The sequence below is a fragment of the Rhipicephalus sanguineus genome, chromosome 4 (genome assembly GCF_013339695.2).
Source record: "Rhipicephalus sanguineus isolate Rsan-2018 chromosome 4, BIME_Rsan_1.4, whole genome shotgun sequence".
NCBI lineage: Eukaryota > Metazoa > Arthropoda > Arachnida > Ixodida > Ixodidae > Rhipicephalus > Rhipicephalus sanguineus.
In genome coordinates, this window is record NC_051179.1 from 114,286,413 (window position 1) to 114,293,351 (window position 6,939).

Consider the following 6,939-nt stretch of genomic DNA (forward strand, 5'->3'; position numbering starts at 1 on the left):
CCACCGCGATGGCGAGAACGGGGAAGCGAGACACCTTCCGGTTGAGCATAACTCTCATGATGAGCCGGTAACCGCATGCGCTTGCCTATCTTAGATGTCGGCAGCCGACGGCCTGAACTGGCCGCGCGTTTGGTGCGCTGTTCACACTTCATTCGGCGCGGATAGTTCTTGTGCTTTGCTCTTACTCTACTCCTCCTGTGCGTCTCATGGCGAGAAAGTATAGCTCTGAATGAGTGTATTGTGGAGACTACCTTTCGAAGCACAAGAAGCTTAAAGGAGTACTGACACGAATTAAAAAAAATCCGATTGTTGCGCTAAATAAAAATACTGGTGTCGAGAAACCTAAAACGACTATTGTGGTGCCTGGGAATGCATTGTATATATTTTAATTACCGTTACTTAAAAAGACACTTTCGGTTTCGGTATCGAGGGGGCGGCTTCTCAGTGACGTTTCATGTCAGTATGACGTCACGGAGATACAGAAACTCGCGGCGTACTAGCGGTAAATCCGTCATCTGCTCGTGGTGCACATAAACAACGATGAGTGAACTGTCGTCCAGTAACCCTGGCAGTGATTTCTACGATTTAGGCTGCATGCAGGACGTAGAACTCGCAAACTCGGGGAACTGTCTTGACTCGTCGGGATAATGTCCTTGAAGTGGGACTGGCTTGCAGATGCTCAGCGACGAAAACTTCAAAGTCAAATTAAAATATTTTATACGTGTTCTCCGACTCCAGTGTGTGGACAGCGTTGACACTACATACCAACGAAGCAGAAAATGTAGCCGCTTGCGATGTCTCAAAATCGTGTCAGTACTGCTTTAAATATTGCAAAGAAGCCAAAAGTTCGCAAGTTACCGACCTAGACATAAATGCTTTGAAGGAACGTTTAGCGCCCGAAAGATCAGTGACTGTCAGTGAGACGGACTACTTGTGCTACTCGTGCTTTTGCTACCACGGCAATGAAAGATCTTCACGGAACGCACAGTTAAACGATGACATTCTTATGCCCCCTGAAAAAGAAATCGACGTCATTAACCAGATCACTGCGACTACCGGTGCACGTGCGTTCAAGTCACCCGAGAGGTGTTGCTGTTTCAAACTCAATCGGTCTGAGGACGCGAAAACAAGCTCTCACTGCGCCGTCTCTTACAACGAGTATCTCGGGAGCGCGCGCGCCTGCTTGGTAGCCCCGCGCTCGTGGCCGCTACAGTGACCAAATAATTTCAAAATTAACGTCTTCAGTGCCGGCAACACCTTTTGGGTGCCTGCTGGCCTTTGAATAAAAAGAAATTCAATCCTGTCGGCATTTTATACACTTGCTGTGCAAGAAGTCAGAATTGCCAATCCTAGCCTAAGGGTCTCATTGGAGGGGCCGTAACTATTAGTACAACAACATTATGCAACATGTTTTCAATGATTGTGAAACCTGATGTGGAGGAGAATAAGTGGACAAAGTTTAGGAAATATAAAGTATGGGATTTTTTTTAAGTTGTCGTCAGAAGTTTTCATTGTTCGGTGTTTTCTTGAACTTAGCCCGATCATATCTCTTTACTGAAAAGTTATATAAATATAAGATTCGGCAGTTTGGTAGATTAGCATGCGAAGAACGTAATACTGAATTTTTGTCGCTCTGCTACAAGGCTTCTTTTTTTCAGATAAAGGCCTTCAAAGTAAAGAAAATAACGCTTTCTGGGCCAATTTTGAGGTTTTTTTATAAGAACATCTACTATACACATAAAAGCTAAAAATACCTGAGCAGAAGCAAAAACATGCACATATTTGGTTAAAGAAATCTCAGCTACCTAGCTTTAATATATTTTGTGCAATTCATAACGAAAGTTGGCCAAAACAGCAGAGTGGATGAGCGCTCCACTCCACCTCTTCGTCATTATTGATTTCCTGTGCTTCGAAAAAATTTTGGGGGGCAAAACAAATTGCGGATCTCTTCTTTCCACTCATCAGGCAATAATATATAAAATTTTGAAATAAATTTAAGAAGTCGACCAGCCATCGTTTGTTCGATCTTACGTGGAATCACACAATACTCTTTCACGATGCCAAAAACACCATGCTTGCTGTAAGAAGACTCTCGGTAAGCGAGAAAACGCGCAAGATCAAAATGTGGCTGGCGACGCCACCTAGAAGTTTCCGCGCCATTGGCCGTGACGTCACATGTTTTGATGGCGCCTACTAGGGACTACGTAGTTCCTAACCGGTAAAAATGAAGTACATTGTCCCCTGAGGGTGCCATAGACTTAACATACTAAGTTTGGGGTAATTTTGTTGTGCCAATGGCGCCAAAATACGATAAGTACACTTGGAAATCCGTGACGTTACGCGGGGAGATTTCGGCGCAAAATTAAGAATGAAACTTTGACCTTGATTTTCTCCTATATAATAAACCTAAGATGGCAAAATTAACGTCATTAGAGTTCTCAGAACACAATTTATCGATCTAAACCGATTCATTGTTTCTCTCTTGTGTCCCTTTAAACGCTAGTGTTGTCGACGTGCCTTGTAAGCCCACGATGTGCGCACAACTACTACACTTACAAACACATGTCGATCTACCTAATAACGCTTGGCTGAAAGCCATAAAATGCAGCATAGAAGTACCCGCTGGCTGCTTCGCATGAAACCGATTGACACAACAAGTGGGATCTGCAAGAAGTGCGGAAGCAGCCACTATGAAACTTTTTTTTTTTTCCTGTATGCGCATGCGTGACGAAATGATATATATGAGAAACTCTTCCCTGCTAATAAACAGTCGCGAGTAACGCGTGTCTTCGTCTTCTTTCCTGTGTTCGTCGTTTTATTCCTTGCGATAATATGTCTCAGCCAGTCATCTGCCTCTATTCCAGCCAAAGTGAACGCTGCCTGTTCATGAGAGCGTCTCAAGTCAAGCATGACAAAATACTGAGCAGAACCACATGAAACGGCCCGTGCAGATAGCTCACTGTGGCTGAAGGGAGCTTCGGGAGAAACCCCCGCTTCGCTAGGGTGCCTGAATGGTTTCCGGCGGGCGAGGGAAACCATTCAGGCACCCTACGCTTCGCCGATAGCGAGCGCCATAACCGACGCAGCGGGTTGAAATGGAACTACCGATTTCATAGGCGGAGAGGAGCATTCGGCGGGCCGCACCAAAGGGGGGAAATCGAGCGGCCGTGGCCGAGTGCTTACGACGCTTAATTGCCTTCTGATCGTAGCTAAAGGGTTCGAATTCTGTGTCGCCTACAATTTCTGTTTTAAATGCGAAGCATTTCTTAGCGAACCTCTGGCACTTTGAGCGTTTCTATCTACGTATCTATCTATCTATCTATCTATCTAGCCGCCTACGTCTGGGTGCTCTCATGGTCGCCTCCTTAACTTGGTGTAGCCCAAAATTTGCATGGGGAGGGTCAGATGATTTGACGAATATGATTGCCGGGTCATGACATGAATAACGTTAAAATCCTGTCGTGTACGTCGTCAAACCCTTTCCACAAGACACGTGTGGCACGTACCCGTTTACCACGGGCCGCGGTGTACGGGTATGCGCCACAGGTGATTGACAGTTTATATCTACCCAGGAACGGCGAGAACAGACATTGGTAACTTAAATGCTAGAGCGTTAAGGAAAACCAACATCGGGAGCGTTGACTCAACGAATGGAAAGAGTGAAAATTAGGATCTCAGCAGGAATCGAACCCAAGCATTCTGCGTGGCAATGGGGTATTCTACCACTGATCCACGCCAGGTCTATAAACTGGTTTGGAAAAAGAGCCTACGCAGGCGTAATATCGCTGCAACGTCAATTGTGGTTGTGGTGCTGGCTATCTAATTTTACAAAAAAAGCAATAAACACTACATGATACCCTTACGATGTGTACTCCTACGATACAAGCGTCATATCAGATTAACGTCTGTAGTTCCAGGGTTGGCTCTGCTTTTATAGCAGTCTAATAAACATTAAGTTTGTATTCCTATGATTCAGCAAGCCATATTGAAGCATTGCTCGACCCCGGAGCAATATATTAACGAAAGTTACATATGATATCCACATCACCGCACCGTAATGTGCACTTCGTCCACCAGAACGACGCAGTCTCCTCTTCATTTCTTACGAGGCTGGGCGATGGCCTCATGCTGACCGAGGATGATGCCAAATTGATTGACAGCCGCTTTGGAGACTAGGCTACGTAGGCCAAATACGCCCAGGTAGTCTACGAATACGACAACCACCATCCACTGATGTTGGTCTACGTAGCACTATCCAGGCCTGCCAGCCTCGACGGCCTATACCTCACCAACATAGGCGTGCGCACAGGGGGGCAGGGGGGGCGGCTGCCCCCCCCCCCTTTTCACCTAAGAGGGGGGCGCAAAGTCAGCCCCCACATTGAGATAATAGGGAGGGGGGCGCTGCGACACGGAAGGGGCGCAATGTCAGCGCCATACATTTACATAATTGGGAGGGGGGGGGGGCGTTGCAACGAACCTTCGCCCCCCCCCCCCTGAAGAGGAACCCTGCGCACGCCTATGCTCGCCAACGTGAAGGGTGGCTTCATGTTCCGACATGTCGCTGGCTCTGTCGACAGACAATTTGTCGACGAAATGACCGAGGCATCCACGAATTCCAACAGCTTTACTATACGACATACTTCACTACACATGGACCCCTCGTCACCACGATCACGACCGGATCCTATAACAAGTCATGACCAGCTGCTGGTGCTCACTAATCACGGTGATGATGCCCTTGTTCAAGAACTGTCAAGAACGTCTTGCACACATGCACACAGGTTCGTGAAACGTGCGTGCGTTCTCGGGACATGTATAAGCACTACATATCAGCTTACCGCTTCCGGTGTTGGTAATACCCACGTTGCCATTGGCAGCGTTACCCAACCGTAAACAACTGGTTATATAACACATATGCGGCTCTTCAACATATATATGTGTGCGTATAAAATTTATACAAATCTTAGCGTCATTTTGTAACGTGTCGCTCAGTAAAAAAAGTTACGCCACAGTAACCTACCCGCCGTATGCTTCGCATAACATCGACTCCCACGGTACGCGGGATCTGCCGAATTTTTTCTTTCTTTCTTTCTTTCTTTCTTTCTTTCTTTCTTTCTTTCTTTCTTTCTTTCTTTCTTTCTTTCTTTCTTTCTTTCTTCATTTCTTTTTCTAACTCTCTCTCTCTCTCTGTACTCGCTCTCTCGCCCGTCGCAGTTATTGCATTCCACATTGGTTAAATCGGCACACGTGTTCTGGGAGCAAAGCAGGAGATTAAAAAGACAAAGTAGAAAAGAGGACGAAGAGAGCGCGTTCTAGTTCATGATGATGATCATTTTCGTTCACGCCTCACGGAGCAACAGGGTGTCGGAACGAAATGTTTTTCGTTTCGGTTTTAGTTTCGTTCCACCGAAAAAGTTCCGTTCCGCTTCTGTTCCGGGACGAAAAAAAATCTTCCGTAACGGTTCGTAACGGTTTTTTTTAATGCAAAAATTTGAAGTTAACGTAATCATAAAGAACATTGCATTTGTGATGCAGTTACTTGTGATGCAGCGGAAGTAACTGTACCACGAATTCCTACCAACTAGCACAAACCTGTATTAATAAGTCATAGTATTTATTTTCTCAAAAGACAAATATGAAATTTTTTAGTGGGCTCAATGCTTTGTATGAAGGGAGTGAGCACGATCTCAGAAGCAACATTTCATTGAGTGTGCTCTCTGATGTGCGAGACCGCTGTTCCGATAAAAAGATCGCCAGGCCTGCGCGGAACATGCAGCACAGTCACAACGAAAGCTGAAAGAGCGGACTTTGTAGAGCGCGTTGGAGAGTCTCTTGGGGCAATAATACAAGTACAAATGCAAGGTACCTGCTACGCCATAAATCATCCCAATTTTTCTGAAGTAGAGAAGTTCCCACTATGCCATTTTTCGTCGTTCTTCGGAGTCTCGTGGTACACGCTACACATCTTTAAGGCATTATGTGCACTTTGTGCTGTGGCTGACGACGATGAATAATTATGGCTGAGCATTTTGCAGTGAGTGGGAAGCAGTGTTGCAGAATGGGCGCCTCCATTTCATTTCAGTTTCATTGCGGGGAATTAGAACTTGCCGCAATTCCATTCCTTTCAATTCGCCAGAATGAAAAACTTAACCCATTCGCACTCTGGGAATGGCCGGGCAGTTCAATTCCATTCCTGTAATTCCTCAACGTAGGAAACTTCAAGCACAAGATCAGGCAGTCGAACTCACCCACATGCACCCACATGTAACACTCGGGAAGACCTAAACCACGTACTCTGCGACTGTTCCCATTACGACGCAGAACGACAGATTCTGAAGGAGGCAATTCATTTGCAACGCGGCTCGAGCTTGGAGCTGCGGCACCTTCTCGGTCCGTGGCAAGACAACAGTTGTGCGATGCGCAGCACAAAAGCGCTGTTGGCGTGTTTGAGAAACACTCGGCTTAACCAAAGCCTGTGAAGGACTCTTTTTATGTATATATGTGTGTTTGTGACTGTATGTACTATTTGTGTGTATATGGTGTATATGAGATCATTGTATATACCATAATCACCCGACACCTGGAGTAGCAAGCCAGGCGACCAACCAGGCTAACCTCTCCGGGCATTTCATTAAAGAATCTTATCTCTCTCTCCATCTTGATAGTTTTATCGAGTTAAGAATGAACGCCCCATAAAGCTGATGTCATCAGATGCATTAAGAACTGGAAAAGTACGCAAAACACCTTACCAAGGTCGAGGGATAGTAGCTTGGTGACATATCTCGTGCAGTATACTGCACGACATATGTCACTTTATAGAACCACCCTATAGAGGCCCCTAGGCTTACCAAGCAAGCTTAGCGGCGCTGCTGCTTTTGACAGGTGGCGCCATCTCTGGCAGAAAAAGAGAAACTGGGGGGTCGGACAGCGCGGCTTTCC